We start from the raw sequence: 18067 nt of genomic DNA on the forward strand, positions 1-18067 counted from the left end.
CGGCTCCAGAATGACTCGGGCGGCATGCCGGGCAAGGAGCAGCTCTCGTCTCTCGAGGAGAGATGCCACCCCTAGACCACCCTCGCTGAGAGGAAGGCATATGCTTTCCCACGCCACCAGGTGCACCCCCCGTCCTCCTCCATGTGAGCCCCATAGGAAACCCCGAAAAAGTTGCTCAATCTTCAGTAGAACAGACTTTGGCACCACCGTATTTGCCATAAGATAGACGGGCATAGAGCTCAAAACTGATCGAATCAGCGTGACTCTGCCCATCATCGACAGGGATGCTGCCCACCACCCCTCTAGTCTACCCTGAACCCGCTGCACCAGTCCAGTACACTCGGACACACGCAATCTCCTGCCCGAGATCGGAACACCCAGATAGGTCCAGGTTCCATCTTGCTCGGGCATCTCCAGAATCCTCCGGATCCCCCGTCGAACCGCGAGTGTCGTACCAGGGCTAAAGGAAATGGAGGATTTCTGGACATTCACTCTCTGACCAGATACAAAGCAATAAGCAGCCAAAACCCTCCTGATGGTCTGAGCATCCACAACGCGGGCCCGAGTCATGAGGAGGCAGTCATCAGCAAAGAGTAAATGTGATATCGGCTGGGCCCTAGGAGCTGGGACGTAGGCCCCCAGCTCACCGGCAGCACATACATCCCGCAGCGAGCGAGATAAGACATCAGAGCAAATAATAAACAAGTATGGAGATAACGGGCATCCCTGCCGAAGCCCCATAGTAGATCTGAAGAAAGGAGATGGGGAACCGTTGACTAAGATAGAAAACCTCGGTCCCCGAACACACCCCATAACCCACCTAATCCATGTCTCATGGAACCCCAAACTCTCCAAGGCTAACCTAAGAAAGCTCCACCTGATTCTATCGTAAGCACGTTCCATATCCAGTTTAACAGCCATCAGGCAATGTCGCTTCGGGGCCCGTCGAAGATCCCACATCATCTCTTGGGCCACCATGACATTGTCTGAAATATTCCTGCTACCCACAAAAGCACCCTGCTCGGGACAGATAATGTCAGCAAGGAAGGGTTTCATACGAACCATGAGTGTTCTTGCGACAACTTTATATAAAGTTGTACACAGACTAATCGGCCTGAAGTGGCTCGGCTCGACCGCATTTTGACGCTTAGGTATAAGAGTGACAAAAGTGGCCTTCCAATCGTCAGGCATCCCAGCCCGCCTAAAGAAACACAAGACCGCTTCCACCACTGCACTCCGAACGATACCCCAATATCTCCGGAAAAAGAAAGGTGGAAAACCATCTAGGCCCGGAGCCCTATCCTCCCCTAGAGCCCAAATGGCCTCACGCACCTCTCCCTCCGTAACTGGTCGAACCAACATAGCGTTCTCGGTCATACCAATTTGGGACTCAACCCTCGGGAGCTGGCCCGCAACATAAGACCCACTGTCCTCCGTCCAACGAGATCGAAAGAAATCGAGCAGAATACGGCTGATATCTGAATCGCCCTCCACCCGATGGCCCTGGTCATCCTGCAAGGACCGGATCATATTCCGCTGCCTTCTGATGACCGTAGAGCGGTGAAAGAAACTAGTGTTCCGGTCACCCTCTCTGACCCACTGGATTCTGGATTTCTGTCTCCAGAAGATCTCATGTTGACGCAGGATCGAGTGATGAGCGGCGAGCAGTCCCCGGAGGCTAACCATATCGGCCTCAGGGAGCACACCCACCTGATCTTCTCTTCTTTGAAGGTCAGCAATCGCGGCCTCCACACCTTCCAATTTCCTAAAGATATCACCCACAACCTCACGATTCCACCGCCGCAGCCGTCGCTTAGTCAGTTCCAATTTACGTGAGACCCTCTGCATGGCGTCGCCGCGAACCGGCAGACCCCAAGCTCCTCGAACAATGTCCCAGGATTGAGGGATGGACAGCCAAACCTTCTCGAAGCGGAAGGGGCACTGGTAACTAGAGCCCGCTGCCGTCGAAACCAGCAACGGGCAGTGGTCCGAAGCAATACGGGGTAAATGGCTAACCCTGTAGGAAGGAAATCTAGTGAGCCAGTCAGCAGAAGCAACCGCCCTATCAATCCGCTCCCACACTCTGGCGCAACCAGACTGGTTATTACACCACGTGAATTGCGAGCCGGAAAAACCTAAATCAACTAGGCCATTTCTCGAGATGAAGTCGCGAAACTCCCTCCTGTCCACGGAATCAGTAAACGCCCTCCCTCCACGTTTCTCACTCCTCTCCAAGATACAATTGAAATCACCCACAATCACCGTCGGAAATCCCTGAGCGATCAAGTGGGTAAGCTCATCCCACAGCACCCTCCTGGTCCGATGGTCAGTATTAGCATACACACCGCTCAATATCCATGGAGCACCATTAGGTTCCGAAATAATCATCAGGACCTGTTGGGCACAGTTATGGAAAACATTGACTGTGGCCACACCCCGCTTCCACAAAGCCACAATGCCCCCGGACAACCCCTGGGATTCAACCACATATGACTCCCACTCAACCTCAAACCGCCGTAATACACGATCCAGACCTCTACCACACAGTCGGGTCTCATAGAGGAGGCAGATCTCTGGACTATGGATCTGAACCAACCTCCTGAAAGATGACATAAAAGCTGGCTTAGCCGCCCCTCTACAATTCCATGCAAGAATCCTCATGGGGAGAAGTCCGAGAGGTCGGCCGCAAGCACATCCACCCTCTGGGCCGTAGGGTCCATCGCTGCCTCGTGATGAGGAACATCCCGCAAACCCTCATCCACACTAGGCCCGGACACAACACGCAACACTGCCGCCCGAACCCGCTGAACGACTGTCGAGTGATCCGTAGACCTGCTCACCGCCTCCTCGGAGACACTCGAGTCACCTAGCCCAGGCTCTACAGGTGCAGGCGCATCCCGCATCGGGCAATCTACAACGACTGGAAAATCGCTGGTCATGGTCGGGGTGCCCAAATCGGGCCCGCTCGAGACACCATCCCCTAGTCCCACATCCGCCGCTAGGGAACCTAGAATAGTAGGGATCTCGGACGATGAGGCTACCCCCAAAGCCCGGACACTGAACTGGAACCCAGGCTCACCCGCCAGCTCGGCCCATGGATCGGGCCCAATAGCAGGCCCATCTGTGGACCCCATAGGGCCCACATGGGCTGGGAACAGTGGAAGGCCCCCGCCCATAGGGGCCTTCCCAGAATCCTCCGCACGGGCCCCAGCCAAGCAGGGCCACGCCAAACCCATCGCGCGACGGGCCTGGGAACCCATCGCGCGAAAACGGCCATGCCTCCCGCGGGACTCACGTGCCCCGCGATCTCCCCCGTGGCCCACGCGTCCCACGCCCTGTGGCTGTGGGCGGCCCGCATCAAGCAGCGACCCAGAGTATCTGGACCGTTTCTTGGAACCAAGGGTCAACCCAGTTTCCGAGTCCACTCGTCCCACGAGTGAGTCGCCGGACATGTCGACTCGGGAGTCCTCTTCCTGCCTACCGGGAGCCGGGGCCCCCTCCGCCGGCGGGGAGTGGCGACGGGCCACTTTACTTGGCTTTTGCCAGCCCTCAAGATCCGGCGGGGACACCGGAAGCCTGGGCGAGGCAACCGGCGAGGGCGGCCGAGATGGGGGCGCTCCGACTGAAGGCTCAGTCGTCTTCCCCGGCTGCGGCTGCGGCGGACCTTTCTCCCGCGTCTGCCGCGCACGGGTCGCCACCAACCACGGGCCGTAGATCGGCCCGGGGATCTCCTCCCCCGAAGGGCATCCATCCGCCGGAGCCGGAGCCCCAAATCGGCACCCTGACTCAAGGTGTCCGATCCGACCGCACCGCACGCAAAGGTCCGGTAGACTCTCGAAGACGAACGGCTGCCGGAGGGCCTTCGTCTTCCCGAGTATCCGGATGCCAGGGAAGAGGGGCTCAGAAGCGTCAATCGACACCTTGACCCGCGCAAACCCCATAGCTCGGCGCTCCTCTGTAACTCGGTCCACCGCCAGTGGTCGGCCTGCCTTGGCCGCGATCTCCAGAAGGGTCGACGTCGACCAATACTCTGGAGGGAGCCCAGGCAGCCGAAGCCAAACCGCCACCCTCTGCACCGGATTTTCCCTAGGTAGAAAGTCCGGCGTCCACGGCTCCATGGCTAAGAGCTGCCCCGCCACCACCCAGGGCCCTTCCGATAGGGCGCGATCCCGAACCTCCAACGACCAGAAACGCAGGGCAAAGTGGTCGTCGGCTAAAGACACCGCCACCACCTCCCCTGGTTTCCTCAGTCGGGCGGCCACATCCTTGGCCACCCACTCGACCGGCACCCGCCGACCGAGGCTCCGGCCAACGAGTGCTAACCCTTCCCATTCCCGGCGAGCAGCCTCAATGGGCTCCACCGGGAGCTCAAACACCGACGAGAAGTGGTGGCTCAGGCGAGCCACCTCCGTCTCTGTCAGCCGGTGAGTGACCCATGGAGCCGGCCGCGCCCGGCCAGCGGGGCTCTCCCCTTTCTTTACTAGATTCATACCTTTGCCTTGCGCTACAACCTCCGCCCACGTCCTTGTCGTCGCCGCCGCAGCCGTCTCCGTCGGGTCTTTGCCTTCCGCGGACGACGGCCCCGATGACTGCTCCCCTGCCGGACCCGTCAACCCCTCCATCGGCTCCTTCCCCTTCCTCCTGGCCATGGGAGACCTGCAACACAAAGAGCAAACCGAACGACAAACCCTCCTCACCGCCCAGGCCCGGCCAGCAGCAGCTCACCGACCACCGGCGAAGAGAGCCGTTGGGTTGACAGAGCTTTCTCGCTCCTCAGCACTTTCTCTCTCCTCAGAGCTTCTCACTCTAAAGAGCCGTTAACGTAAACTCGGGAGACCTGTCTTGCCATTTCCACTGAATATCTTTCTACCTTCTTGTTTGTGCAGAAGTTTCTGCTGAACATTGTACAGTCTTTTCTTCTTCCCTATCAGCTTTGTTGCTGTAAAGAATTGAGATTCAATAAATTTTGAATGGCTAGGACTCCCTTTTCATCAAAAAAAAAGCAAGGAAAAATACAACAGATCAACCAAATCAAGAAGACCCAGAAAAATGAAAAAAGTTATAAGAGCTTCTAGGCAAGCTCCTCCGTTTACCATAAAAATCTAATCAGACATAAACATCTAGGTGATTTCCTTTCGAGTAAATGGATGTAATCCCTTAAAATCCTTCTCCATAAGCATAGAAAAATTAGCATGACTAGCAAACGCTATAAGATGGTTGACATTTAAGCTAGCAGGTGTAAAAACTTCGCATATTGAGCTAGTAGAACCTTTTATAGAGTTGTGCGCACTGTACAGACAAAGAAACTTGATGATAAGAGTCCACCATGGTGGTTTTGTTGACAAAATTATCCCACCATATTTATACAATATAGAAAGTAATTATCTTGGCTGATGCAGAGATTATGGAATGAACAGTTGGCTTACTTCCATGCTTCAAAGGCCGGTCACATTGTTTCCCGAGGCAGACCACCCCGGCATGTTGATAGTATTTTTCGCTTGTGGGGTGATGTACTTGCAGATGCATGCTTGAGAGGATTTATTCAATCAAATAGTTCAGGCTCTTAGAATTTGATTGTTTCGAAAAGCCCATCAAATTAGGATTTTCTATTAGGCCATTTCGGGACAAAAGAATCATTTATAACAGGAGCATGAGCTTCAAGAGGGAAAATTGGAGTTATTACGGGGTTAAACCATAAATTATGAGATACAAGATAGATCTTCCAAAGTACAAGACTTTTTTTTTTGAATAAGCCAATTCATTTAGGACTAGCAAGGTAGTGATATGCTGACTCTGTTTTTTAAACATATCCCCACGCTGCTGCACCTATTCATCAAGGTTATGCTTGCACCTGCCCTACGTAGGGCCACCAAAGAGTAGCACTCCGGCAATGGTGAAGGATAGCACCAAGGTTGCATGTCGATCTTTGCCATTCTTCTCATAATGTCTTTCACTTAGTCTACACTAGCAATTTTACTTGCATATCTGTTATGGATAGTAGTGCATATAATTTGATTTTATGTATACAAATATAAAAATTTTAAAAAAATAAAAGGATTTGCTTGAAACTTGAGAAGATTTTTGGGATTGAGAAGATAAAATTATGTAGATATTTCAAATCGCTAATAACTTGGCAACTTTTAGGCTAAATTTGACTAAAGAATAAAATAGGCATAAAACTTGGAATAAACCTTATGCCTGCCAAATAATATTTGAGAAAGAGGCATGCACAACCAAGTAATAGTTATGCCGGTCAAACTACCTTATGATAGCTATAGGTATTCCAAGGGGTAGCTGCCATGAGCTGTTCTTTGGTATAAAGGAAGCATTAATGGCTACTTTTTACAATTTTTATGGATAAACAATTATTATCCAAAAAGTCATTCCAAATAATGGAGCCAACCGAAAAGTTATTACAACGTAACTATTCCTACATGCATAACATTTGCTATTTTACTTTTTTTTCCAATCCAAATGCAATCTTAGGAAATATTTTATTACTATCCATTACAGTTGCAATTAATTAGTTCATAGAGACCCATATGCATTTGATTATAAAATTCTAGGCGTTTGACATGTTTAATGTGAATGTAAATAACTGAAGGGGCCTTTGGTCTTCAAAACCCAGTTTATAAATAATGCTATCGGAAGTATTTAGAGATAAGGAGAAGCAATGAATGTAAAAGGCAAAGAGTTCTTGCCTGCAGAGAGATCATGATGAAGGCAAAGAAAAATAAATTCTTCTTTTATAATTTGATGACTGCCCATACTTAGGGATGGCAATCGGATCGGATCATAAACGGATCGGGATCATATACAGGTCGGGTCAGAAAATCATAAACCTGAACCCAATCTGTTTATTAAACAGGTCAAAAATTACAATCTAAACCTGCCATGTTTAATAAACAAATAACCCGATTCGATCCGTTTAACCTGGTTAATAAATAGGTAACCGTTTGCCCAACCTGATCCGATCTATTTAACATGTTTAGCCTTATTTATCCTAACCCAACCTATTTAACCTATTTACCCAACCCGATCCATTTAATCTGCGTTCAAAACTATTAATATTCAGAATTAATAAAAGTTTCTGTGTTCAAAAAAGAGAAAAGGAAAGAAAGAGGGAACAAATAGAAGAAAAAAGAATCACAGAAAATTTCAAAAAAATAACCGAAAAACAGGGCCTTAGAAGAGCGGTCCGCCCGGTGTTCTTCGCCACTGGCAGGCGGCCCTGGCGTCGTGGAGCTGGAGCAGGCTGCCATCCGGTCCGGACGGAGCTGGGCGGCGAGGGAGCAGCTCAGGTGGCGGCCCGCGGCACGGGCGTCGGAGACGACCCGAAGAAAGGTCTCGACTGAGAAAGGGGAGGTGGTCTGGAGCAGGGTTGGCGAGGAGCGGCGGTCGAGGGCGGCCTGCAGGTCGTGACAGTGGGACTCGAGCCGGCCGAGCTTGCGCTTCAGCCTGGCGAGGGAGTGCTTGAGACGGGAGGACTCGAGGAGGGCTTCGTCTCATTTCCGAGTGGCATGGACTAGCTTTCGGGACAGCTCCGCCGCGGGGAGGCACCACTCGTCGATGGCGGCGGAGGAGGAGGAGGAGGAGTGGGGGCTGCGGCGAGCGAGGGAGAGGAAGAGGGAGTGAAGAAGGCAGGATGGAAAGGCGCTGAGGGAGGAGACATGTTGCTTGAGACCGTTGATGTCGAGGGGGACGACGGAGATCTTCTCCCAGGTGGAGGGCCGGTAGTTGGTGCAGGATACCAAAAGGTCGTCTCCGGCGACCTCGGCGCCGTTGGATCTGGAAGAAGGCTTCTTCGGAGCCGTCGAATTGGAGGAGGAGGAGGAAGGGTGGAGAAGGAGGAGGAGGAGAAGGGCGAGAAGAGGAGGAGAGAGTAGCCATGGGGAGGTGGACTTGAGGTATGGAGGAGAGGAGACTGAGGAGAGGGAGAGGGACACCGGACATTGAGGGAATAGAGGAATAGAGCTCGGCGGCGCCATTTCACAAACCCTAATCCTAAAATCGGGCTGAAAGCGGGCTGAGGAGGGGAGTATATTGCGACATAAACCAACTCCATGGTGGACAGCATTTTTGTTCGAGAAACGGTATACATCTGAAGACAAAACACAGCATTTTTGTTGAACTTTTTTCTTGAGAACTTTTTATTGAAGCTCTATATTGCATTTAACTTAGCTGATACAAAGGCCGCAGCATCACTTGGGATTCATGAAGGCGAATTTGTGCTACTCCATCCATGTTGATGGATCTTATTTTTAGAGAAGGATAGGCCATCAGGTATCGCATGTGCAGAAGCACTTGTGGCCGAGGCAATTGGCACCGGGGCACTTCCCACACTCAGCCCGGCAATCAGCATCTCTCATGCATGCATCTGCTTCGAATCCGGGAGCTGTCGAAATTGCCCGACCTGCATAAAATGAAGACTGACCTTGTTAACTTCCATTACTACAAAACTTTTTTTTTTTTTGCAGAAAAAGATTAGGCAAATCCTGATCTCTTTGACAATTAGTACAAAACATTATCAAGTTTAAACAACATGTGTGTGTGTGTGTGTGTGTGTGTGTGTGTGTGAGTGAGAGAGAGAGAGAGAAAGAGAGAGAGAGAGAGAGAGAGAGACCAGAAGCCATCAACAAGAGAAGTAGTACAAACGAAGCCATGAGGGTGGATTGTTTGGCCATGTTTGCTCCTGTGATGTGAAGTATTGTTTTGTGCCTGCAAAGAGTATCAGGTGGATTTATATAGGACAATTACCTCAGTTCCATTTATGGTGATGAATCTGCAGAGATTGTCCAAATCAGAGATTATCCTTTCCTGGATATCGTTCTTGATACCATATATAGATGTATCTGCAGTGTTGAGTTCTAACTGGAAAAAATTACCGATCTCTCCCTATCTTACCACACTAATTTTCTCTTCCCCCTGAGAAGTCCCATGGGCGTCATAGAAGGCATTAAGGCAGCTGTTTAAGGACTGGTAGTGAAAATCTTCTTCTCTGAGATACTACTCCACTTATTGTGTTTCCTAATTCTCTCCTCGGTCCTTCCATCAAAAAGATAGGGTCCTCGACATGTTAGAAAATTGTGCTGCCGTCCCCATCTTTCTAGTGGTTAAGTTTTGTAATGGTAGAGAGGTAAATGTATTATAAAAACTAGAAGGACGGCCTCTTTATAAATTTTCCACCTGTTGGTCTAGTATGATTCTATGACCACATAGAAATCTATTGCGAGATTTGCTAGCCATGGAAATCTCTTGGAAGATTGAGGGGCTTTAAAGCTAGCTTGAGCGTTTAATTAACTCATCCCAGTCCAACTGGGGTGCAAATGGATCAGGTGGACTCAAGGATATGATGAACCAAATATTGTCCCAACCACATTTGAGAACAAGAGACTCAATACCATAATTAGGTTTCATTCGACCTGACTCCTCACACAACCTCGTATATTATGGACCTACGGTCCAGTTTAAGGCTATGCTCCCAACGAAACACTCGAATTTAGCCCAAGAGGTTGGTACCTCCACTCTGTTAAAAGGAGGTTGTAGGTTTATTTGTTGTTCATGTGCCCTAAACCTTTTGAATTTTTGCAAGATAGTTAGCTAGGAATGCATCCTTATGCATATAAACTGATATTGATAGAAACATTACTACGAAACATACACTTGATTAATCCATTGGCCCATGCAACAATTCTCAGTTAGACTATATATCAAAAAGCAGTCAAAATAAAATAAAAGCTTAGTAGGCTTAGCTATCCCAACATAGCACTTAGCATGAAATTATACTGTGTCATATATCCGCCATTCATATTTTCCCAAAGCCAAATATTTGTGACCTTGTCTATGATGGAAAGCTAAGCTATGCTCTACACCACTTCCGAAAAAAAGGTCTCTTCCTACCCCTCTAAAGCTTGAAAACTCAAGACATACTTAACAGCATGTAATGTCAACTTAGGCAATCTCATTGATAGAGCTTCTGTCCTATCTCCGCTCCCTCCGCACCATTGCCAAATTGGCCAATTCAGATCAAAAATGTCACGCCCCGAATTCGGATCATGACACGGCCGTGCTATTGCCAAGTTAAGCATACAATAACACGCAGCCTCTTTAAAACTTCAATTACTAAACAACTATATTCGTGAAAGTCATTAAATATTCAGGTATTAAAATCCATACATAGCTTCTAAAAACAATATCATCATTTAATATTTTATTATTCCCATAACCCTGAGGCATGTCATGCTCCTTGTTCCTAGCATCTCCTATTCATCTATAAGAACATAAATAAATGGGTGTGAGCTATAAAGCTCAGTAAGTAACAATGCATAATCTTATCAGATCAAGCATAATATTTTTGTATGCCAATGCACTATTTGAAGAATAAACAGTTGTAATAAAGAAAGCATTTTCCAAATCAAACCAGACGTAAACCTTTTTTCTTTATTTCCTGCTTTAAAATCCGTACTCATCATTATTCTTGCTTTGAAATCCATACTTATCATTATTCATACTTTGAAATATGTACTATTATTATTCATGCTTTGAAATCTGTGCTTGTAATAAAGTAAACATTTCATATAATCAAATCTTTGCCATAATCAAACTAGTTATAAAACTATGCCTGTCCATTCATGCAACTTCATAAATATGATTATGCATCATAAAACTTTTGCCATTTATGCAACATAAAACTTTTGCTATTATTCCATACTTTGAAATTCATACTCTCAGATGGTAATGTAGCTATGGCCGCTCTTATTCCCACGGCAAGGCCTTTACCACTGCAGGGTCATCTTCCAGTTACTATTACCCACTGGCGGGGGGGTCATACATAGCGATCTGAGAGTTCTTAAAACATATCATGCTTTTCATAAATCTTTTCTCATAGATCCATTGGAAAGTGAATAATGGCATCATGCTAATAAAACTCATGATCATGCTGAAAACTTTATTTTTCCATGCATCTTTCTACATCATCATAATCATGTGTACATAATATAATAATAATAATGATGGATGCTATGTATCCAAAATCATGTAATCATTTGCTAACACATGCTTGATCCTAATTTTGTGAAAACATAAATAATCATATACAATTTCATAATCGAGTAATCACAAGTATTTGATAAAACATAAGATTACATCATGTACTTTTCCACAATTCTTATACATAATTCCAATTGCATAAATAATACTTTTTCATCTTATAAAACGTGATACATGATCCATAATAAGATTAAGACAGGTTACTTACCTTAATTTGCCCATCAAATGCCAATTCTCCAATACCTAGCAAGATCATTAAATTACATGTCACTTACATATTTAATTTCTATTTATTTATAATCTTAAAGTCATTTACAACCCATCCATAGGACTCAATTTCATTTTCGGGTCCATAGCCCAATTTAATTTATGGTTCAGGCCCATGGCCCAATTCAATTTCTGGTTCCGGTCTAATTTACTTCCTAGTTCGGGTTTGATTTAATTTCTGGCTCAGGTCTGATTCAGCTTCTGGTTCAGGTCTGAGCCAATTCCACTTCTGGTTTAGACCAAATTGCCCTCTGGTTCAGGTCTGGGCCCATTTGCATTCAGGCCCGATGTTTAATTGGGTTCTGGATCAGGCCCTTGGCCTGATTCACTTACTGGGCCCATTTATATTCAGGCCCAGAAACACAATTAGTTAATTTATAATTAAACCTTATTAGTTCTAATTAATTTAAAGGGAGCCTAGTCTCAAACTATATTCAATTTAGTCGCTATATTAAAATTTGAGCTCTTCAAGCCCAGTTAGTTTTGGTTTTAAAAACACTAGGCTTGAATCAGGGCCCAGCCCGGCTTCAGGCTTCTAAAGCCAAGTTTATTTGAAGCCCACTCCGGAATCAGGCCCATTTCGGCCCACAGCCATTTTTTTATTTATTTTTCTTTCTTCTTTTCTTTTCCTTCTTTCCTTCTTTTCTTTTCTTTTTCTTTTCTTTTTTCTTTTCTTTTTCTTTTTCTTTCTTTTTCTTCTCTTCTCCGTTCCCGAAGCTTCCTCCCTCTTCTTTCTTTTCTTCTTCTCTTCCCCTTCTTTCTTCTTCCCTTCCCGATCTCCTCCTCCTCTTCTCGTCTTCTCACATGAAGCGAGGAAGCTAGTGGGAGTGCTCGGAGGGAAACGGGTCCGAGGTCGGGGAAATCGGCAACCAGCCAACATCGCCCGCGGCTCGGCCTGTAGCAGCCGATCCCCCCTTCTTCTTCTTCCATCTTCTCTTCAGAAGGGAGGAGGGCGACTCCCCCTCATGGAAAAAGTCGGTCGCGACCGGCGGCGCCCACGGCCGAACCCGTGGCCGCGCCCGCAGCAGCCGGCCCCCTCTCCATTCTTTGGTGCAAATGGGGGTCGGAACCACCCCCTTGAGAAGAAGGGGCCTCCGTCCCACCGCAACTCCGACCGAAGCCCGCAGAGTCTGCGGTCGGAGCCGGCGGCTCCTCCTTCGTCCCCACTGCGGGTGGGGGAGAGACCCACCCCCACGGCAAGTCGCGACCAAGAAAAACCCGCAGCTGAGTTCACTGCGCTGGATCCACATCTGGGGACCCTAGGTAGGCTCTTCCCCTTCTTTCCCTCTTCTTCTTCTTCATATTCTTCCTATTCTTTTTCTTTTGTTTTCATTCTTTCCCTTTTTCCTGTTTTTGATCTCTTATATTTCGTTCTCTATATCTTGTTGTTTCATGATTAAGCTAGATCTACTTGCATATTACAATGGAAGAAGAAGTCAGGGACTTACCTAGTTCCGGGACAACCCTGTGATGTTCCCTCCGGCGGCTCAGATCCCTACTCTTCAGTTCCTTGTAGCAGGAGAAAAAGGGAGTGAGGGGCAGTGAGGTGAGGAATGAAACATCCGTGAGAAGAGCCCCTGGTTCTTATAGCATTCGGTGGAGAGGAAGAAGAGTGGTGGTGATCGTGGCTGTCAGGCGGTTGTAACTAGGGGTGCAAATGGGTCAGGTCGGGTCGGGTCCTAGGTGACCCTGATCCGACCCGGTTTTTTGTTCGGGTCCCAATTTTGGACCCGGACCCAACCCGGTTGAAGATCGGGTTGGGTCGGGTCGGGTCCGAGTCGGGTTCGGGTCGGGTCCGGGTCTGATTCGGGTCGGGTCCGGGTCCGGGTCCGATCGGGTCCAATTTTTTTATGCTTTTGAAAAAAAATTTGGCCAAATCTAATTTGGTCATATCATAATTATGAGGTGCTGGGCGACCCATGACTTAAAAGACTTTGCAATTGAGCTCCAGTGAGAACAGATGACCCATGACTTACTAACTAAGTCGGTCTACAAGCCAAATTTCATATCACACTATTTTTTATCTATATGACTGATTGGACGGAACTCGGTGTCTCCCAGCTCCCCTCTCACGAGGATAAAAAAAATCCCAGACCTTCTTCCAAAATCCAATTCCATTACAGAAAACTGGCACATGACCCATATTCAGTTGCAGTGTTCCCTCACTTTCTCCCTTCAAAAGTTAAAAGAAACAAAAACCAAAAAACAGAAGGAAAAAAAAAAAGGCAGCTACCGAGACACCAGAGGTCTCAACAGTGTAATAGATCGAGAGAGAATCCTGACGGGCCGACGTTCCTTTGGATTCTGTGAACCTATGCTTGTTGCTAACTTGCTATCCTCCCACACTGACCAACAGTATCACAACCCATGCCAAAAAAAAAAAAAGAAAAAGAAAAAGAAAAGACTTTCTTTTGCTTTTCCTCTCTCTCTCTTCGGGTTCATTCAGGTCGGATCGGGTCCGTTTGGTAAACCCAGACCCGACCCAGAAAATGATTCGGGTCCAATTTTAGGACCCGACCCGAACCCGCGGGTCCCAAAATTCGGATCGGGTGGGTCTACGCGGGTCGGGTCACGGGTCGACCCGACCCATTTGCAGCCTTAGTTGTAACCGCCGAACAGCTGGCGATTACCGCCTCCATCTTCTTCCCGAAAGGCTACTTGGATTTTCAGATGGGCCAGCCACGTTGGGCTTGGCCCATTAGTCCACTATGTGTGGGCTGGTCCTCACAAAAAACATACCAAGGCATTGTTTTAGGTTGTAATTTATGTTATAAAAATATAATTAGGAAGATTAGATGGAGGCATAAATTATGGATCCGCACTAACAAACTCATCCAATTAATATGCGTAATACAAATTGAATTTCCAACTCGTTAGAGGGTATTTGATTAGAGGAAAAAATGTAGGTAATAAATAACTAGTTGAATTTTCGAAATGATTTTTTTTATGACAATGACAAAATTGCCCTCTCAGTTTTTGGTGTGTTTAAAGGATGGATGAGTGCAACATAGTAATTGGAGAGGATAAGTTTCTTATATTCCATGGGATAACTTTGTTCCACCAATATTACGGTTTAGAATTATCCCTTCTCTCTCTTTAACTTTTTGTGCTTAACCAGATAGGCTCCTGAGGTATTTAGCCAGATAGCCCCTCGTTTAAGTAAGGCTGCAAATGGTCGGATCGACCCGAGACCCGACCTGGCCCGACCCGCGTAGATCCGGTCCAATTCGAATTTTAGGATCCGCGGGTCCGGGTTGGGTCCTAAAATTGGACCCGAATTATTTTCTAGGTTGGGTCTGGGTTTACTGAACGAACCCGATCCGATCTGAATGGACCCAAAGAGAGAGAGAGGGGGAAAAGCAAAAGAGAGATTTTGTGTGTGTGTGTGTGTGTATGTGGGTCGTGGCATTATTGGTCTGTCGGGATTCTCTCTCGATCTATTACACTGTGGATACCTCTGGTGTCTCGGTAGCTGGCTTTTTTTTTTTTTTTTTTCCCTTCCGTTTTTTGGTTTTTGTTTTTTTTAACTTTTGCATGGAGGCAGCGAGGGAACACTGAATTGAATATGGGTCATGTGCTAGTTTTCTGCAATGGAATTGGATTTTGGAAGGAGGACAATTTATAATAGGAGCATGAGCTTCAAAAGGACAATTTGGAGTTATTATAGGGTTAAACCATAAATTATGAGATACAAGATGGATCTTCCAAAGTACAAGGCTTTTTTTTTTTTGAATAAGCCAATTCTTTTGGGACGATGTGCTGACTCTGTTTTTTAAACATATCCCCACACTGCTGCACCTATTCATCAAGGTTATGCTTGCACCTGCCCTACGTAGGGCCACCAAAGAGTAGCACTCCGGCAATGGTGAAGGATAGCACCAAGGTTGCATGTTGATCTTTGCCATTCTTCTCATAATGTCTTTCACTTAGTCTACACTCTAGCAATTTTACTTGCATATATGTTATGGATAGTAGTGCATATAATTTGATTTTATGTATACAAATATAAAAAATTTAAAAAATAGAAGGATTTGCTTGAAACTTTAGAAGATTTTTGGGATTGAGAAGATAAAATTATGTAGATATTTCAAATCGCTAATAACTTGGCAACTTTTAGGCTAAATTTGACTAAAGAATAAAATAGGCATAAAACTTGGAATAAATAATATTTGAGAAAGAGGCATGCACAACCAAGTAATAGTTATGCCGGCCAAACTACCTTATGATAGCTATAGGTATTCCAAGGGGTAGCTGCCATGAGCTGTTCTTTGGTATAAAGGAAGCATTAATGGCTACTTTTTACAATTTTTATGGATAAACAATTATTATCCAAAAAGTCATTCCAAATAATGGAGGCAACCGAAAAGTTATTACAACGTAACTATTCCTACATGCATAACATTTGCTATTTTAATTTTTTTTCCAATCCAAATGCAATCTTAGGAAATATTTTATTACTATCCATTACAGTTGCAATTAATTAGTTCATAGAGACCCATATGCATTAGATTATAAAATTCTAGGCGTTTGACATGTTTAATGTGAATGTAAATAACTGAAGGGGCCTTTGGTCTTCAAAACCCAGTTTATAAATAATGCTATCGGAAGTATTTAGAGATAAGGAGAAGCAATGAATGTAAAAGGCAAAGAGTTCTTGCCTGCAGAGAGATCATGATGAAGGCAAAAAAAAATAAATTCTTCTTTTATAATTTGATGACTGCCCATACTTAGGGATGGCAATCGGATCATATACAGGTCGGATCAGAAAATCATAAATCTGAACCCAATCTGTTTATCAAACAGGTCAAAAATTACAATCTAAATCTATCATGTTTAATAAACAAATAACCCGATCCGATCCATTTAACATGTTTAATAAATAGGTAACCGTTTGCCCAACCTGATCCGATCTATTTAACATGTTTAGCCTTATTTATCCTGACCCAACCTATTTGCCCAACCCCATCCGTTTAATTTGTGTACAAAACTATTAATATTCAGAATTAATAAAAATTTCTGTGTTCAAAAAAGAAAAAAAAAAGAATGAGGGAACAAATAGAAGAAAAAAAGAATCACAGAAAATTTCAAAAAAATAACCGAAAGACAGGGCCTTAGAAGAGCGGTCCGCCCGGTGTTCTTCGCCACTGGCCGGCGGCCCTGGCGTCGTGGGGCTGGAGCAGAGCTGCCATCCGGTCCGGACGGCGCTGGGCGGCGAGGGAGCAGCTCAGGTGGCGGCCCGCGGCACGGGCGTCGGAGACGACCCGAAGAAAGGTCTCGACTGAGAAAGGGAAGGTGGTTTGGAGCAGGGTTGGCGAGGAGCGGCGGTCGAGGGCGGCCTGCAGGTCGTGACAGTGGGACTCGAGCCGGCCGAGCTTGCGCTTCAGCCTGGCGAGGGAGTGCTTGAGACGGGAGGACTCGAGGAGGGCTTCGTCTCATTTCCGAGTGGCATGGACTAGCTTTCGGGACAGCTCCGCCGCAGGGAGGCACCACTCGTCGATGGCGGCGGAGGAGGAGGAGGAGGAGTGGGGGCTGCGGCGAGCGAGGGAGAGGAAGAGGGAGTGAAGAAGGCAGGATGGAAAGGCGCTGAGGGAGGAGACATGTTGCTTGAGACCGTTGATGTCGAGGGGGACGACGGAGATCTTCTCCCAGGTGGAGGGCCGGTAGTTGGTGCAGGATACCAAAAGGTCGTCTCCGGCGACCTCGGCGCCGTTGGATCTGGAAGAAGGCTTCTTCGGAGCCGTCGAATTGGAGGAGGAGGAGGAAGGGTGGAGAAGGAGGAGGAGGAGGAGGAGGAGAAGGGCGAGAAGAGGAGGAGAGAGTAGCCATGGGGAGGTGGACTTGAGGTATGGAGGAGAGGAGACTGAGGAGAGGGAGAGGGACACCGGACATTGAGGGAATAGAGGAATAGAGCTCGGCGGCGCCATTTCACAAACCCTAATCCTAAAATCGGGCTGAAAGCGGGCTGAGGAGGGGAGTATATTGCGACATAAACCAACTCCATGGTGGACAGCATTTTTGTTCGAGAAACGGTATACATCTGAAGACAAAACACAGCATTTTTGTTGAACTTTTTTCTTGAGAACTTTTTATTGAAGCTCTATATTGCATTTAACTTAGCTGATACAAAGGCCGCAGCATCACTTGGGATTCATGAAGGCGAATTTGTGCTACTCCATCCATGTTGATGGATCTTATTTTTAGAGAAGGATAGGCCATCAGGTATCGCATGTGCAGAAGCACTTGTGGCCGAGGCAATTGGCACCGGGGCACTTCCCACACTCAGCCCGGCAATCAGCATCTCTCATGCATGCATCTGCTTCGAATCCGGGAGCTGTCGAAATTGCCCGACCTGCATAAAATGAAGACTGACCTTGTTAACTTCCATTACTACAAAACTTTTTTTTTTTTTGCAGAAAAAGATTAGGCAAATCCTGATCTCTTTGACAATTAGTACAAAACATTATCAAGTTTAAACAACATGTGTGTGTGTGTGTGTGTGTGTGTGTGTGTGTGAGTGAGAGAGAGAGAGAGAAAGAGAGAGAGAGAGAGAGAGAGAGACCAGAAGCCATCAACAAGAGAAGTAGTACAAACGAAGCCATGAGGGTGGATTGTTTGGCCATGTTTGCTCCTGTGATGTGAAGTATTGTTTTGTGCCTGCAAAGAGTATCAGGTGGATTTATATAGGACAATTACCTCAGTTCCATTTATGGTGATGAATCTGCAGAGATTGTCCAAATCAGAGATTATCCTT

The 18067-nt window shown here is 46.7% G+C and overlaps 3 long non-coding RNA genes across 3 annotated transcripts; all 3 read right to left on the bottom strand.

Moving 5' to 3' along the window:
• Positions 1–8051: 8051 nt before the first annotated feature.
• On the bottom strand, positions 8052–8815 carry LOC103705074 (uncharacterized). The gene is made up of 2 exons (XR_603728.3): positions 8624–8815; positions 8052–8413 (listed from the first exon to the last, which is right to left on the bottom strand). It is a non-coding gene; the product is annotated as an uncharacterized LOC103705074 (long non-coding RNA).
• A 1291-nt stretch (positions 8816–10106) lies between these two features.
• LOC149751400 (uncharacterized) lies at positions 10107–12022 on the bottom strand. Its single transcript, XR_016398380.1, has 2 exons — positions 11258–12022; positions 10107–10270 (listed from the first exon to the last, which is right to left on the bottom strand). It is a non-coding gene; the product is annotated as an uncharacterized LOC149751400 (long non-coding RNA).
• A 5281-nt stretch (positions 12023–17303) lies between these two features.
• On the bottom strand, positions 17304–18067 carry LOC120112782 (uncharacterized). The gene is made up of 2 exons (XR_005514436.2): positions 17876–18067; positions 17304–17665 (listed from the first exon to the last, which is right to left on the bottom strand). It is a non-coding gene; the product is annotated as an uncharacterized LOC120112782 (long non-coding RNA).

This window comes from Phoenix dactylifera, chromosome 14, assembly GCF_051530095.1.
Source record: "Phoenix dactylifera cultivar Ajwa chromosome 14, Ajwa_hap1_PhDact_Kaust_v1.1, whole genome shotgun sequence".
In the NCBI taxonomy this organism is placed as follows: Eukaryota; Viridiplantae; Streptophyta; class Magnoliopsida; order Arecales; family Arecaceae; genus Phoenix; species Phoenix dactylifera.